Raw genomic sequence first — 15,481 nt, forward strand, 5'->3', positions numbered from 1 at the left:
CTCTGGAAATATGACTGGTAAACTCGCAATGGGCTGCCTGGTATTGTGATGCAATGATTTCCATGGTAACGTAGAATGTAAATAAAAATTATGTTAACTGATGTGGATCATACTTTTTTTATTTTATTTTTGTAATGTCAGTTGAGTTGAATCAATAAATCAGAGGACATATTGAATGGTGTGATATTCTAACAGTTATACCTATAACCGCAGTCATTTGTCTGACCAATAACCATCATCCAAAACTCCATGACAGTCGTTGGGCGTTGACCTGGATTTTGGACATGTTGACTGTACTTCCTGTCTCACGTTACTACTGTGTCTGCACGCTGCAACAGCCTCAACTGCTGTGCCGCTAAGCTGTGCTTTGCTGTGCCAACCTGCATAATCTGCCTCAGTGTGCTGAAACCCTTCGCACCACCCCTCACCCTCTCTCCAGCTCTGACTGTGTACTATAGCACCACCTTGTGGTTGTTATACCTACTACAACTCAACTAAAACCTCAAGTCAATGAGTGTGAATGAGTTGTGATGGGCTTGTGGTGTCTAGATGATGAAGGTTAGCTGTAATGTAAGTCCATATAGGACCAGACCTAGGCTAGATGATGTATGTTTTTTATAAAGGAAGTGTTTGTAGCATAATGGTATTTATTTATTATAACGCTGATACTGTCCCAATTATGAATATTTATTTAAACAGGAAGAAGAGAGGGTTAGGAAGCAGGCTGATGACCACTGGAGACAAGACTGAGGGTTGGGTAGGCTAGGGGGGGGGGTATTTAGTAGTAGTGGCTTGGAGGCTGGGGGGGGGGGGGTATTTAATGGTAGTGGCTTGGAGGCTAGTGGGGTTATTTAGTAGTAGTGGCTTGGAGGCTAGGGGGGTTATTTAGTAGTAGTGGCTTGGAGGCTGAGGGGGGTTATTTAGTAGCAGTGGCTTGGAGGCTCGGGGGTTATTTAGTAGTAGTGGCTTGGAGGCTTGGGGGGTTATTTAGTAGTAGTGGCTTGGAGGCTGAGGGGGGTTATTTAGTAGCAGTGGCTTGGAGGCTAGTGGGGTTATTTAGTAGTAGTGGCTTGGAGGCTAGTGGGGTTATTTAGTAGTAGTATTGGCTTGGAGGCTAGGGGGGTTATTTAGTAGCAGTGGCTTGGAGGCTAGGGGGGTTATTTAGTAGTAGTGGCTTGGAGGCTAGGGGGGTTATTTAGTAGTGGTATTGGCTTGAAGGCTAGGGGGGTTATTTAGTAGTAGTATTGGCTTGGAGGCTAGGGGGGGGGGTTATTTAGTAGTATTGGCTTGGAGGCTGGGGGGTTATTTAGTAGTATTGGCTTGGAGGCTGGGGGGTTATTTAGTAGTAGTGGCTTGGAGGCTAGTGGGGTTATTTAGTAGTAGTAGCTTGGAGGCTGAGGAGGCTGGGAGTGGCCTAGCCAGTCTCCAAACCTTAATCCCATAGAAAATCTGTGGAGGGAGCTGAAGGTTCGAGTTGCCAAACGTCAGCCTCGAAACCTTAATGACTTGGAGAAGATCTGCAAAGAGGAGTGGGACAAAATCCCTCCTGAGGTGTGTGCAAACCTGGTGGCCAACTACAAGAAACGTCTGACCTCTGTGATTGCCAACAAGGGTTTTGTCACCAAATACTAAGTCATGTTTTGCAGAGGGGTCAAATACTTATTTCCCTCATTAAAACGCAAATAAATTTATAACATTTTTGACATGTGTTTTTCTGTTTTTTTGTTGTTGTTATTCTGTCTCTCACTGTTCAAATAAACCTACCATTTAAAAGAATAGACTGATCATGTCTTTGTCAGTGGGCAAACGTACAAAATCAGCAGGGGATCAAATACTTTTTTCCCTCACTGTATTTAGTAGTAGTGGCTTGGAGGCTAGGGGGGGTTATTTAGTAGTAGTAGTGGCTTGGAGGCTAGGGGGGGTTATTTAGTAGTAGTGGCTTGGAGGCTAGGGGGGTTATTTAGTAGTAGTGGCTTGGAGGCTAGCGGGGTTATCTAGTAGTAGTGGCTTGGAGGTTAGCGGGGTTATTTAGTAGTGGTGGCTTGGAGGCTGGGGGGGTTATTTAGTAGTAGTAGTGGCTTGGAGGCTAGTGGGGTTATTTAGTAGTAGTAGTGGCTTGGAGGCTAGTGGGGTTATTTAGTAGTAGTAGTGGCTTGGAGGCTGAGGGGGGTTATTTAGTAGTGGTGGCTTGGAGTCTAGTGGGGTTATTTAGTAGTAGTAGTGGCTTGGAGGCTAGGTGGGTTATTTCGTAGTTGTGGCTTGGAGGCTAGTGGGGTTATTTAGTAGTAGTAGTAGTAGTAGTAGTGGCTTGGAGGCTAGGGGGGTTTAGTAGTAGTGGCTTGGAGGCTGGGGAGTCTAGGGGGTTATTTATTAGTAGTGACTTGGAGGCTAGGGGGTTATTTAGTAGTAGTGGCTTGGAGGCTAATGGGGTTATTTATTAGTAGTGGCTTGGAGACTAGGGGGTTTATTTAGTACTTTTGGCTTGGAGGCTAGTGGGGTTATTTAGTAGTAGTGGCTTGGAGGTTGAGGAGACTAGGGGGGATATTTAGTTGTAGTTGCTTGGAGGCTAGGGGGTTTATTTAGTTGTAGAGGCATGTAGGCTTGGGGGGTTATTTAGTAGTAGTGGCTTGAAGACTAGGGGGGTTATTTAGTAGTAGTATTGGCTTGGAGGCTAGTGGGGTTATTTAGTAGTAGTAGTGGCTTGGAGGCTTGGGGGTTATTTAGTAGTAGTGGCTTGGAGGCTGGGGGGGTTATTTAGTAGTAGTAGTGGCTTGGAGGCTAGTGGGGTTATTTAGTAGTAGTAGTGTCTTGGAGGCTAGTGGGGTTATTTAGTAATAGTGGCTTGGAGGCTAGGGAGGTTATTTAGTAATAGAGTGGCTTGGAGGCTAGGGAGGTTATTTAGTAGTAGTAGTGGCTTGGAGGCTAGGGAGGTTATTTAGTAATAGAGTGGCTTGGAGGCTAGGGAGATTATTTAGTAGTTGTGGCTTGGAGGCTAGGGAGATTATTTAGTGGTAGTGGCTTGGAGGTTGAGGAGGCTAGGGAGGTTATTTAGTAATAGAGTGGCTTGGAGGCTAGGGAGATTATTTAGTAGTTGTGGCTTGGAGGCTAGGGAGGTTATTTAGTAGTAGTGGCTTGGAGGTTGAGGAGGCTAGGGGGGATATTTAGTTGTAGTGGCTTGGAGGCTAGGGGGGGTATTTAGTTGTAGAGGCATGTAGGCTTGGGGGGTTATTTTGTTTATTTTGGAGTAGTGGCTTGGAGGTTGAAGAGGCTATGGGGGGTCATTTAGTAGTAGTGGCTTGGATGCTAGGGGGATGATTTAGTAGTATTGGCTTGGAGGCTAGGGGGGTTATTTAGTAGTAGTATTGGCTTGGAGGCTAGTGGGGTTATTTAGTAGTAGTAGTGGCTTGGGGGTTATTTAGTAGTAGTGGCTTGGAGGCTGGGGGGGTTATTTAGTAGTAGTGGCTTGGAGGCTAGTGGGGTTATTTAGTAGTAGTAGTAGCTTGGAGGCTGAGGAGGCTGGGAGTGGCCTAGCCAGTCTCCAGACCTTAATCCCATCGAAAATCTGTGGAGGGAGCTGAAGGTTCGAGTTGCCAAACGTCAGACTCGAAACCTTAATGACTTGGAGAAGATCTGCAAAGAGTGGGACAAAATCCCTCCTGAGGTGTGTGCAACCCTGGTGGCCAATTACAAGAAACGTCTGACCTCTGTGATTGCCAACAAGGGTTTTGTCACCAAGTACTAAGTCATGTTTTGCAGAGGGGTCAAATACTTATTTCCCTCATTAAAACGCAAATACATTTATAACATTTTTGACATGTGTTCTGTTTTTTTGTTGTTGTTATTCTGTCTCTCACTGTTCAAATAAACCTACCATTAAAATGATAGACTGATCATGTCTTTGTCAGTGGGCAAACGGACAAAATCAGCAGGGGATCAAATACTTTTTTCCCTCACTGTATTTAGCAGTAGTGGCTTGGAGGCTAGGGAGGTTATTTAGTAGTAGTAGTGGCTTGGAGGCTAGTGGGGTTATTTAGTAGTGGTGGCTTGGAGGCTGGGGGGGTTATTTAGTAGTAGTAGTGGCTTGGAGGCTAGTGGGGTTATTTAGTAGTAGTAGTGGCTTGGAGGCTAGTGGGTTTATTTAGTAGTAGTAGTGGCTTGGAGGCTAGTGGGGTTATTTAGTAGTAGTAGTGGCTTGGAGGCTAGTGGGGTTATTTAGTAGTAGTAGTGGCTTGGAGGCTGAGGGGGGTTATTTAGTAGTGGTGGCTTGGAGTCTAGTGGGGTTATTTAGTAGTAGTAGTGGCTTGGAGGCTAGGTGGGTTATTTCGTAGTTGTGGCTTGGAGGCTAGTGGGGTTATTTAGTAGTAGTAGTAGTAGTAGTAGTGGCTTGGAGGCTAGGGGGGTTTAGTAGTAGTGGCTTGGAGGCTGGGGAGTCTAGGGGGTTATTTATTAGTAGTGACTTGGAGGCTAGGGGGTTATTTAGTAGTAGTGGCTTGGAGGCTAATGGGGTTATTTATTAGTAGTGGCTTGGAGACTAGGGGGTTTATTTAGTACTTTTGGCTTGGAGGCTAGTGGGGTTATTTAGTAGTAGTGGCTTGGAGGTTGAGGAGACTAGGGGGGATATTTAGTTGTAGTTTCTTGGAGGCTAGGGGGTTTATTTAGTTGTAGAGGCATGTAGGCTTGGGGGGTTATTTAGTAGTAGTGGCTTGAAGACTAGGGGGGTTATTTAGTAGTAGTATTGGCTTGGAGGCTAGTGGGGTTATTTAGTAGTAGTAGTGGCTTGGAGGCTTGGGGGTTATTTAGTAGTAGTGGCTTGGAGGCTGGGGGGGTTATTTAGTAGTAGTAGTGGCTTGGAGGCTAGTGGGGTTATTTAGTAGTAGTAGTGTCTTGGAGGCTAGTGGGGTTATTTAGTAATAGTGGCTTGGAGGCTAGGGAGGTTATTTAGTAATAGAGTGGCTTGGAGGCTAGGGAGGTTATTTAGTAGTAGTAGTGGCTTGGAGGCTAGGGAGGTTATTTAGTAATAGAGTGGCTTGGAGGCTAGGGAGATTATTTAGTAGTTGTGGCTTGGAGGCTAGGGAGATTATTTAGTGGTAGTGGCTTGGAGGTTGAGGAGGCTAGGGAGGTTATTTAGTAATAGAGTGGCTTGGAGGCTAGGGAGATTATTTAGTAGTTGTGGCTTGGAGGCTAGGGAGGTTATTTAGTAGTAGTGGCTTGGAGGTTGAGGAGGCTAGGGGGGATATTTAGTTGTAGTGGCTTGGAGGCTAGGGGGGGTATTTAGTTGTAGAGGCATGTAGGCTTGGGGGGTTATTTTGTTTATTTTGGAGTAGTGGCTTGGAGGTTGAAGAGGCTATGGGGGGTCATTTAGTAGTAGTGGCTTGGATGCTAGGGGGATGATTTAGTAGTATTGGCTTGGAGGCTAGGGGGGTTATTTAGTAGTAGTATTGGCTTGGAGGCTAGTGGGGTTATTTAGTAGTAGTAGTGGCTTGGGGGTTATTTAGTAGTAGTGGCTTGGAGGCTGGGGGGGTTATTTAGTAGTAGTGGCTTGGAGGCTAGTGGGGTTATTTAGTAGTAGTAGTAGCTTGGAGGCTGAGGAGGCTGGGAGTGGCCTAGCCAGTCTCCAGACCTTAATCCCATCGAAAATCTGTGGAGGGAGCTGAAGGTTCGAGTTGCCAAACGTCAGACTCGAAACCTTAATGACTTGGAGAAGATCTGCAAAGAGTGGGACAAAATCCCTCCTGAGGTGTGTGCAACCCTGGTGGCCAATTACAAGAAACGTCTGACCTCTGTGATTGCCAACAAGGGTTTTGTCACCAAGTACTAAGTCATGTTTTGCAGAGGGGTCAAATACTTATTTCCCTCATTAAAACGCAAATACATTTATAACATTTTTGACATGTGTTCTGTTTTTTTGTTGTTGTTATTCTGTCTCTCACTGTTCAAATAAACCTACCATTAAAATGATAGACTGATCATGTCTTTGTCAGTGGGCAAACGGACAAAATCAGCAGGGGATCAAATACTTTTTTCCCTCACTGTATTTAGCAGTAGTGGCTTGGAGGCTAGGGAGGTTATTTAGTAGTAGTAGTGGCTTGGAGGCTAGTGGGGTTATTTAGTAGTGGTGGCTTGGAGGCTGGGGGGGTTATTTAGTAGTAGTAGTGGCTTGGAGGCTAGTGGGGTTATTTAGTAGTAGTAGTGGCTTGGAGGCTAGTGGGTTTATTTAGTAGTAGTAGTGGCTTGGAGGCTAGTGGGTTTATTTAGTAGTAGTAGTGGCTTGGAGGCTAGTGGGGTTATTTAGTAGTAGTAGTAGTGGCTTGGAGACTCGGGGGTTATTTAGTAGTAGTGGCTTGGAGGCTGGGGGGGTTATTTAGTAGTAGTAGTGGCTTGGAGGCTAATGGGGTTATTTATTAGTAGTGGCTTGGAGGCTAGGGGGGTTATTTAGTAGTAGTGGCTTGGAGGCTAGTGGGGTTATGTAGTAGTATTGGCTTGGAGGCTAGTGGGGTTATTTAGTAGTAGTAGTGGCTTGGAGGCTAGTGGGGTTATTTAGTAGTAGTAGTGGCTTGGAGGCTAGTGGGGTTATTTAGTAGTAGTAGTGGCTTGGAGGCTACGGAGGTTATTTAGTAGTAGTAGTGGCTTGGAGGCTAGGGAGGTTATTTAGTAATAGAGTGGCTTGGAGGCTAGGGAGATTATTTAGTAGTTGTGGCTTGGAGGCTAGGGAGATTATTTAGTAGTAGGGGCTTGGAGGTTGAGGAGGCTAGGGGGATATTTAGTTGTAGTGGCTTGGAGGCTAGGGGGGGTATTTAGTTGTAGAGGCATGTAGGCTTGGGGGGTTATTTTGTTTATTTTGGAGTAGTGGCTTAGAGGTTGAAGAGACTATGGGGGGTCATTTAGTAGTAGTGGCTTGGATGCTAGGGTGATGATTTAGTAGTAGTGGCTTGGAGGCTAGGGAGATTATTTAGTAGTAGTTGCTTGAAGGCTGGGAGATTATTTAGTAGTATTGGCTTGGAGGCTAGGGGGGTTATTTAGTAGTAGTGGCTTGGAGGCTAGTGGGGTTATTTAGTAGTAGTGGCGTGGAGGCTGGGGGGGTTATTTAGTAGTAGTGGCTTGGAGGCTAGGGGGTTATTTGGTAGTAGCTTGGGGGCTGGGGGGGGTTTAGTAGTATTGGCTTGGAGGCTAGTGGGGTTATTTAGTAGTATTGGCTTGGAGGCTAGTGGGGTTATTTTGTAGTAGTGGCTTGGATGCTGGGGGGGTTATTTAGTAGTAGTGGCTTGGAGGCTAGGGGGTTATTTGGTAGTATCTTGGAGGCTGGGGGGGGGGGGGTTAGTAGTATTGGCTTGGAGGCTAGTGGGGTTATTTAGTAGTATTGGCTTGGAGGCTAGTTAGGTTATTTTGTAGTAGTGGCTTGGAGGCTGGGAGGCGTCATTTAGTAGTAGGTGCTTGGAGGCTAGGGGGTTGTTTAGTAGTAGTGGCTTGGAGGCTAGTGGGGTTATTTAGTAGTAGTGACTTGGAGGCTAGGGGGGTTATTTAGTGGTAGTGGCTTGCAGGCTAGTGGGGTTATTTAGTAGCAGTGGCTTGGAGGCTAGGGGGGGTTATTTAGTAGTTGTAGTGGATTGGAAACTAGGGGGGTTATTTAGTAGTAGTAGTGGCATTGATTCTAGGGGAGGTTATTTAGTAGTAGTAGCTTGGAGGCTGGGGGTCGTCATTTAGTAGTAGGTTCTTCGAGGCTATGGGGGTTATTTAGTAGTGGTGGCTTTGAGGCTAGTGGGGTTATTTAGTAGTAGTGGCTTGGAGGCTAGTGGGGTTATTTAGTAGTAGTGGCTTGGAGGCTAGTGGGGTTATTTAGTAGTATTGGCTTGGAGGCTAGTGGGGTTATTTATTAGTAGTAGTAGTGGCTTGGAGGCTCGGGGGTTATTTAGTAGTAGTGGCTTGGAGGCTGGGGGGGTTATTTAGTAGTAGTAGTGGCTTGGAGGCTAATGGGGTTATTTATTAGTAGTGGCTTGGAGGCTAGGGGGGTTATTTAGTAGTAGTGGCTTGGAGGCTAGTGGGGTTATTTAGTAGTATTGGCTTGGAGGCTAGTGGGGTTATTTAGTAGTAGTAGTGGCTTGGAGGCTAGTGGGGTTATTTAGTAGTAGTAGTGGCTTGGAGGCTAGTGGGGTTATTTAGTAGTAGTAGTGGCTTGGAGGCTACGGAGGTTATTTAGTAGTAGTAGTGGCTTGGAGGCTAGGGAGGTTATTTAGTAATAGAGTGGCTTGGAGGCTAGGGAGATTATTTAGTAGTTGTGGCTTGGAGGCTAGGGAGATTATTTAGTAGTAGGGGCTTGGAGGTTGAGGAGGCTAGGGGGATATTTAGTTGTAGTGGCTTGGAGGCTAGGGGGGGTATTTAGTTGTAGAGGCATGTAGGCTTGGGGGGTTATTTTGTTTATTTTGGAGTAGTGGCTTAGAGGTTGAAGAGACTATGGGGGGTCATTTAGTAGTAGTGGCTTGGATGCTAGGGTGATGATTTAGTAGTAGTGGCTTGGAGGCTAGGGAGATTATTTAGTAGTAGTTGCTTGAAGGCTGGGGGGATTATTTAGTAGTATTGGCTTGGAGGCTAGGGGGGTTATTTAGTAGTAGTGGCTTGGAGGCTAGTGGGGTTATTTAGTAGTAGTGGCGTGGAGGCTGGGGGGGTTATTTAGTAGTAGTGGCTTGGAGGCTAGGGGGTTATTTGGTAGTAGCTTGGGGGCTGGGGGGGGTTTAGTAGTATTGGCTTGGAGGCTAGTGGGGTTATTTAGTAGTATTGGCTTGGAGGCTAGTGTGGTTATTTTGTAGTAGTGGCTTGGATGCTGGGGGGGTTATTTAGTAGTAGTGGCTTGGAGGCTAGGGGGTTATTTGGTAGTATCTTGGAGGCTGGGGGGGGGGTTAGTAGTATTGGCTTGGAGGCTAGTGGGGTTATTTAGTAGTATTGGCTTGGAGGCTAGTTAGGTTATTTTGTAGTAGTGGCTTGGAGGCTGGGAGGCGTCATTTAGTAGTAGGTGCTTGGAGGCTAGGGGGTTGTTTAGTAGTAGTGGCTTGGAGGCTAGTGGGGTTATTTAGTAGTAGTGACTTGGAGGCTAGGGGGGTTATTTAGTGGTAGTGGCTTGCAGGCTAGTGGGGTTATTTAGTAGCAGTGGCTTGGAGGCTAGGGGGGGTTATTTAGTAGTTGTAGTGGATTGGAAACTAGGGGGGTTATTTAGTAGTAGTAGTGGCATTGATTCTAGGGGAGGTTATTTTGTAGTAGTAGCTTGGAGGCTGGGGGTCGTCATTTAGTAGTAGGTTCTTCGAGGCTAGGGGGGTTATTTAGTAGTGGTGGCTTTGAGGCTAGTGGGGTTATTTAGTAGTAGTGGCTTGGAGGCTAGTGGGGTTATTTAGTGGTATTGGCTTGGAGGCTAGTGGGGTTATTTAGTAGTAGTAGTGGCTTGGAGGCTAGTGGGGTTATTTAGTAGTAGTAGTGGCTTGGAGGCTAGTGGGGTTATTTAGTAGTAGTGGCTTCGAGGCGACGGAGGTTATTTAGTAGTAGTGGCTTGGAGGCTTGGGGGATATTTAGTAGTAGAGCCTTGGGGACAAGGAGGTTATATGGAAGTAGTGGCTTAGAGGCTTTAATAGCAGTGGCTTGGAGGGAGAGGAGGCTAGGGGGGTTATTCATTAGTTTTGGCTTGGAGGTTTGGTGGGATTATTTAGTAGTAGTGGCTTGGAAGCAAGTCTGGTGATTTACTAGTATTGGCTTGGAGTCTGGGGGGGTTTAGTAGTTGTGACTTGGAGGCTAGGGGGGTTATTTAGTGGTTTTGAGAATTGTGGGATTATTTAGTAGTAGTGGCTTGGAGGCTAGTGGGGTTATTTAATGGTAGTAGTGGCTTGGAGGCTAGGGGGGGTTATTCAGTAGTAGTAGTGGTTTGGAGACTAGGGGGTGTTTAGTGGTTTGGAGGCTAGGGGGGGTTATTTAGTAGTAGTAGTGGCTTGGAGGCTAGTGTGGTTATTTAGTAGTAGTAGTGGCTTGGAGGCTAGGGGGGTTATTTAGTGGTTTGAGGCTAGGGGGGTTATTTAGTATTAGTGGCTTGGAGGCTGAGGAGCCTAGGGGGGTTATTTTGTAGTAGTAGTGGCTTGGAGGCTAGGGGGGGTAACGTAGTAGTAGTAGTGGCTTGGAGGCTAGTGTTTTTTTTTATAGTAGTAGTGGCTTGGAGGCTAGGGGAGGCTGATTTAGTAGTAGTGGCTTGGAAGCTAGGGTGGGCTGATTTAGTAGTAGTGGCTTGGAGGCTTGTGGGGGGGGGGGGGGGGGGGGGGGGGGTTCGTAGTAGTGGCTTTGAGGATATGGGGATGATTTGTTGTAGTGGCTTGGAGGCTGGGGGGGTTATTTAGTAGTAGTGGCTTGGAGGCTGGGGGGGTTATTTAGTAGTTGTGGCTTGTAGGCTGGGAGGGGGCTATTTAGTAGTAGTGGCTTGGAGGCATGGGGGGTTATTTAGTAGTTGTGGCTTGGAGGCTGGGGGGGGTTATTTAGTAGTAGTGGCTTGGAGGCTTGGGGGTTATTTAGTAGTAGTGGCTTGGAGGCTGGGGGGGGGGTTTAGTAGTATTGGCTTGTAGGCTGGGGGGGTTATTTAGTAGTAGTGGCTTGGAAGCAAGGGGGGTGATTTCGAAGTATTGGCTTGGAAGCTAGGGGGGTTATTTAGTACTTTTGGCTTGGAGGCTAGGGGGATTATTTAGTGGTTTTGAGGCTAGTGCTATTATTTAGTAGTAGTGGCTTGGAGGCTAGTGGGGTTATTTAATGGTAGTAGTGGCTTGGAGGCTAGGGGGGGTTATTTAGTAGTAGTAGTGGCTTGGAGACTAGGGGGGGGGGGGGGGGTTAGTGGTTTGGAGGCTAGGGGGGTTATTTAGTAGTAGTAGTGGCTTGGAGGCTAGGGGGGTTATTTAGTGGTTTGAGGCTAGGGGGGTTATTTAGTAGTAGTGGCTTGGAGGCTGAGGAGCCTAGGGGGGTTATTTAGTAGTAGTAGTGGCTTGGAGGCTAGTGGGGTTATTTAGTAGTAGTGGGTTGGAGGGTAGGGGGGGTTATTTAGTTGTAGTGGCTTGGAGGCTGGGGGGGGTTATTTAGTAGTAGTGACTTGGAGGCTAGTGGGGGGGGGGGGGTTAGTAGTAGTGGCTTTGAGGATATGGGGATGATTTGTTGTAGTGGCTTGGAGGCTGGGGGGTTTATTTAGTAGTAGTGGCTTGGAGGCTGGGGGGGTTATTTAGTAGTAGTGGCTTGGAGGCTGGGAGGGTTATTTAGTAGTAGTGGCTTGGAGGCTGGGGGGGTTATTTAGTAGTAGTGGCTTGGAGGCTGGGGGGGGGTTAATTTGGTAGTAGTGGCTTGGAGGCTGGGGGGGATTATTTGGTAGTAGTGGCTTGGAGGCAAGGTGGTTATTTGGAAGTTGTGGCTTGGAGGCTGGGGGGGTTATTTAGTAGTAGTGTCTTGGTGGCTAGGGGGGGCTGATTTAGTAGTAGTGGCTTGGAAGCTCGGGGGGGTTCTTTAGTGGTTTGGAGGCTAGGGGGGGTTATTTAGTAGTAGTGGCTTGGAGGCTAGGGGTGCTGATTTAGTAGTAGTGGCTTGGTAGCTATGGGGGGCTGATTTAGTAGTAGTGGCTTGGCGGCTAGTGGGGGGGTTTAGTAGTAGTGGCTTTGAGACTATGGGGATGATTTGTTGTCGTGGCTTGGAGGCTGGGGGGGTTATTTAGTAGTAGTGGCTTGGAGGCTGGGGGGGGATTATTTAGTAGTAGTGGCTTGGAAGGCAGGGGGGTTATTTAGTAGTAGTGGCTTGGAGGCTGGGGGGGATTATTTAGTAGTAGTGGCTTGGAGGGCAGGGGGGGGGTTATTTAGTAGTAGTGGCTTGGAGGGTAGGGGGGTATTTAGTAGTAGTGGCTTGGAGGCAACGTGGTTATTTGGAAGTTGTGGCTTGGAGGCTGGGGGGGTTATTTAGTTGTAGTGGCTTGGTGGCTAGTGGGGTTATTTAGTTTCCGTAGTTGTTTTCAGGCTAGGGGGTTATTTAGTTGTTTGGAGGCTAGGCGGGTTATTTAGTAGTAGTGGCTTGGAGGCTAGGGGGGTTATTTAGTGGTTTGGAGGCTAGGGGTGTTTTTTAGTAGTTGTGGCTTGCAGGCTGGGGGGGTATTTAGTAGTAGTAGTGGCTTGGAGGCTACGGGGGGTGATTTAGTAGTAGTGGCTTGGGGGCTGTTTGGGGGTTATTTGGTAGTAGTAGTGGCTTGGAAGCTAGGGGGGGGCAAATTTAGTTGTAGTGGCTTGGAGGCTATGGGGGGGGGGGTTAGTATTAGTGGCTTGGAGGCTGTGGGGGGGTTTAGTAGTAATGGCTTGGAGGCTGTGGGGGGTGTTTAGTAGTAGTGGCTTTGGGGATGATTTAGTTTTAGTGGCTTGGTGGCTGGGGGGGTTATTTTGTTGTAGTGGCTTGGAGGCTGGGTGGGATTATTTAGTTGTGGAGGCTAAGGGGGGTTATTTAGTAGTGCTGGCTTGGACGCTAGGGGGGTTATTTAGTGGTAGTTGCTTGGAGGCTAGGGGGGTTATTTAGTAGTAGTGGCTTGGAGGCTGGGGGGGGGGGATTTAGTGGTAGTAGTAGTGGCTTGGAGGCTAAGGGGGTTATTTAGTGGTTTGGAGGCTAGGGGGGTTTATTTAGTAGTAGTGGCTGGGAGGCTATAGAGGTTGTTTAGTCGTAGTAGTTAGTTGGAGGCTAGGGGGGTTAGTTAGTGGTTTGGAGGCTATTGGGGTTATTTAGTGGTAGTAGTGGCTTGGAGGCTAGGGGGTTATTTAGTAGTAGTGGCATGGAGGCTAATGGGGTTATTTCGTTGTAGTAGTGGCTTGGAGGCTAGTGGGGTTATTTAGTAGTAGTAGTGACTTGGAGGCTAGGGGGTTATTTAGTAGTAGTGGCCTGGAGGCTGGGGGGTTTAGTAGTAGTGGCTTGGAGGCTGGGGGGGGGGGGGTTAGTAGTAGTGGCTTGGAGGCTGGGGAGGCTAGGGGGGTTATGTATTTGTAGTGGGGATGGAGGCTAGGGGGTTTATTTAGTTGTAGTAGTGGCTTAGAGGCTAATGGGGTCATTTATTAGTAGTGGCTTGGAGGCTAGGGTGGTTATTTAGTACTTTTGGCTTGAAGGCTAGGGGGGTGATTTAGTAGTAGTGGCTTGGAGGCTAGTGGGGTTATTTAGTAGTAATGACTTGGAGGCTAGGGGGGTTATTCAGTAGTAGTGGCTTGGAGGCTAGGGGGGTTATTTAGTAGTAGTAGTGGCTTGGAGGCTAATGGGGTTATTTATTAGTTGTGGTTTGGAGGCTAGGGGGGTTATTTAGTACTTTTGGCTTGGAGGCTAGGGGGGTGTGATTTAGTAGTAGTGGCTTGGAGGCTAGTGGGGTTATTTAGTAGTAATGGCTTGGAGGCTAGGGGGGTTATTTATTAGTAGTGGCTTGGAGGCTAGTGGGGTTATTTAGTAGTATGGTAGTGGCTTGGAGGCTAGTGGGGTTATTTAGTAGTAGTGGCTTGGAGGCTAGGAGGGTTATTTAGTAGTAGTAGTGACTTGGAGGCTAGGGGGCTATTTAGTAGTAGTAGTGACTTTGAGGCTAGACAAGTTATTTACTAGTAGTGGCGTTGAGACTAGGGGGGTTATTTAGTAGTAATGGCTTAGAGGCTGGGGGGGTATTTAGTAGTAGTGGCTTGGAGGCTAGGGTGGTTATTTAGTAGTAGTAGTGACTTGGAGGCTGGGGTGGTATTTAGTAGTAGCAGTGGCTTGGAGGCTGAGGGGGTTCTTTAATGGTTTGGAGGCTAGTGGGTTTGTTTAGTAGTAGTAGTGGCTTGGAGGCTAGGGGGGTTATTTAGTAGTAGTAGTGGCTTGGAGGCTAAGGGGGTTATTTAGTAGTAGTGGCTTTGAGGCTAGGGGGGTTATTTAGTAGTTGTGGCTTGGAGGCTAGTGGGGTTATTTAGTAGTAGTAGTGGCTTGGAGGCTCGTGGGGTTATTTAGTAGTAGTAGTAGGGGCTTGGAGGCTAGTGGGGTTATTCGGTAGTAGTAGTGGCTCGGAGGCTAGGGGGCTATTTAGTAGTAGTAGTGACTTGGAGGATAGGCGGGTTATTTAGTATTAGTAGTGGCTTGGAGGCTGGAGGGGGTTTGGTAGTTGTGGCTTGGAGGCTGGGGGGGTTAGTAGTAGTGGCTTGGAGGCTGGGGAGGCTAGGGGGGTTATTTATTAGTAGTGGCTTGGAGGCTGGGAGGGTTAGTAGTAGTGGCTTGGAGGCTGGGGAGTCTAGGGGCGTATTTAGTAGTAGTAGTGGCTTTGAGGCTAATCGGGTTATTTATTAGTAGTGGCTTGGAGGCTAGGGGGGTTATTTAGTACTTTTGGCTTGGAGGCTAGGGGGGTGGTGATTTAGTAGTAGTGGCTTGGAGGCTAGTGGTTTTTTTTAGTAGTATTGGCTTGGAGGCTAGTGGGGTTATTTAGTAGTAGTAGTGGCTTGGAGGCTAGTGGGGTTATTTAGTAGTAGTAGTGTCTTGGAGGCTAGTGGGGTTATTTAGTAGTAGTGGCTTGGAGGCTAGGGAGGTTATTTAGTAATAGACTGGCTTGGAGGCTAGGGAGGTTATTTAGTAGTAGTAGTGGCTTGGAGGCTAGGGAGGTTATTTAGTAATAGAGTGGCTTGGAGGCTAGGGAGATTATTTAGTAGTTGTGGCTTGGAGGCTAGGGAGATTATTTAGTAGTAGGGGCTTGGAGGTTGAGGAGGCTAGGGGGATATTTAGTTGTAGTGGCTTGGAGGCTAGGTGGGGTATTTAGTTGTAGAGGCATGTAGGCTTGGGGGGTTATTTTGTTTATTTTGGAGTAGTGGCTTAGAGGTTGAAGAGACTATGGGGGGTCATTTAGTAGTAGTGGCTTGGATGCTAGGGTGATGATTTAGTAGTAGTGGCTTGGAGGCTAGGGAGATTATTTAGTAGTAGTTGCTTGAAGGCTGGGAGATTATTTAGTAGTATTGGCTTGGAGGCTAGGGGGGTTATTTAGTAGTAGTGGCTTGGAGGCTAGTGGGGTTATTTAGTAGTAGTGGCGTGGAGGCTGGGGGGGTTATTTAGTAGTAGTGGCTTGGAGGCTAGGGGGTTATTTGGTAGTAGCTTGGGGGCTGGGGGGGGTTTAGTAGTATTGGCTTGGAGGCTAGTGGGGTTATTTAGTAGTATTGGCTTGGAGTCTAGTGGGGTTATTTTGTAGTAGTGGCTTGGATGCTGGGGGGGTTATTTAGTAGTAGTGGCTTGGAGGCTAGGGGGTTATTTGGTAGTATCTTGGAGGCTGGGGGGGGGGGGGTTAGTAGTATTGGCTTGGAGGCTAGTGGGGTTATTTAGTAGTATTGGCTTGGAGGCTAGTTAGGTTATTTTGTAGTAGTGGCTTGGAGGCTGGGAGGCGTCATTTAGTAGTAGGTGCTTGGAGGCTAGGGGGTTGTTTAGTAGTAGTGGCTTGGAGGCTAGTGGGGTTATTTAGTAGTAGTGA

General features: G+C 47.4%; 1 protein-coding gene across 3 annotated transcripts in view; it reads left to right on the forward strand.

Annotated features, from left to right (window-relative positions):
* arid4b (AT-rich interaction domain 4B) overlaps nt 1-15,481 on the forward strand; it is a 240,505-nt gene that overhangs the window by 157,898 nt on the left and 67,126 nt on the right. The gene's annotated exons all lie outside the window — the stretch shown is intronic.

The sequence above is a fragment of the Salmo salar genome, chromosome 19 (assembly GCF_965601325.2).
Source record: "Salmo salar chromosome 19, fSalSal1, whole genome shotgun sequence".
Classification (NCBI taxonomy): Eukaryota; Metazoa; Chordata; class Actinopteri; order Salmoniformes; family Salmonidae; genus Salmo; species Salmo salar.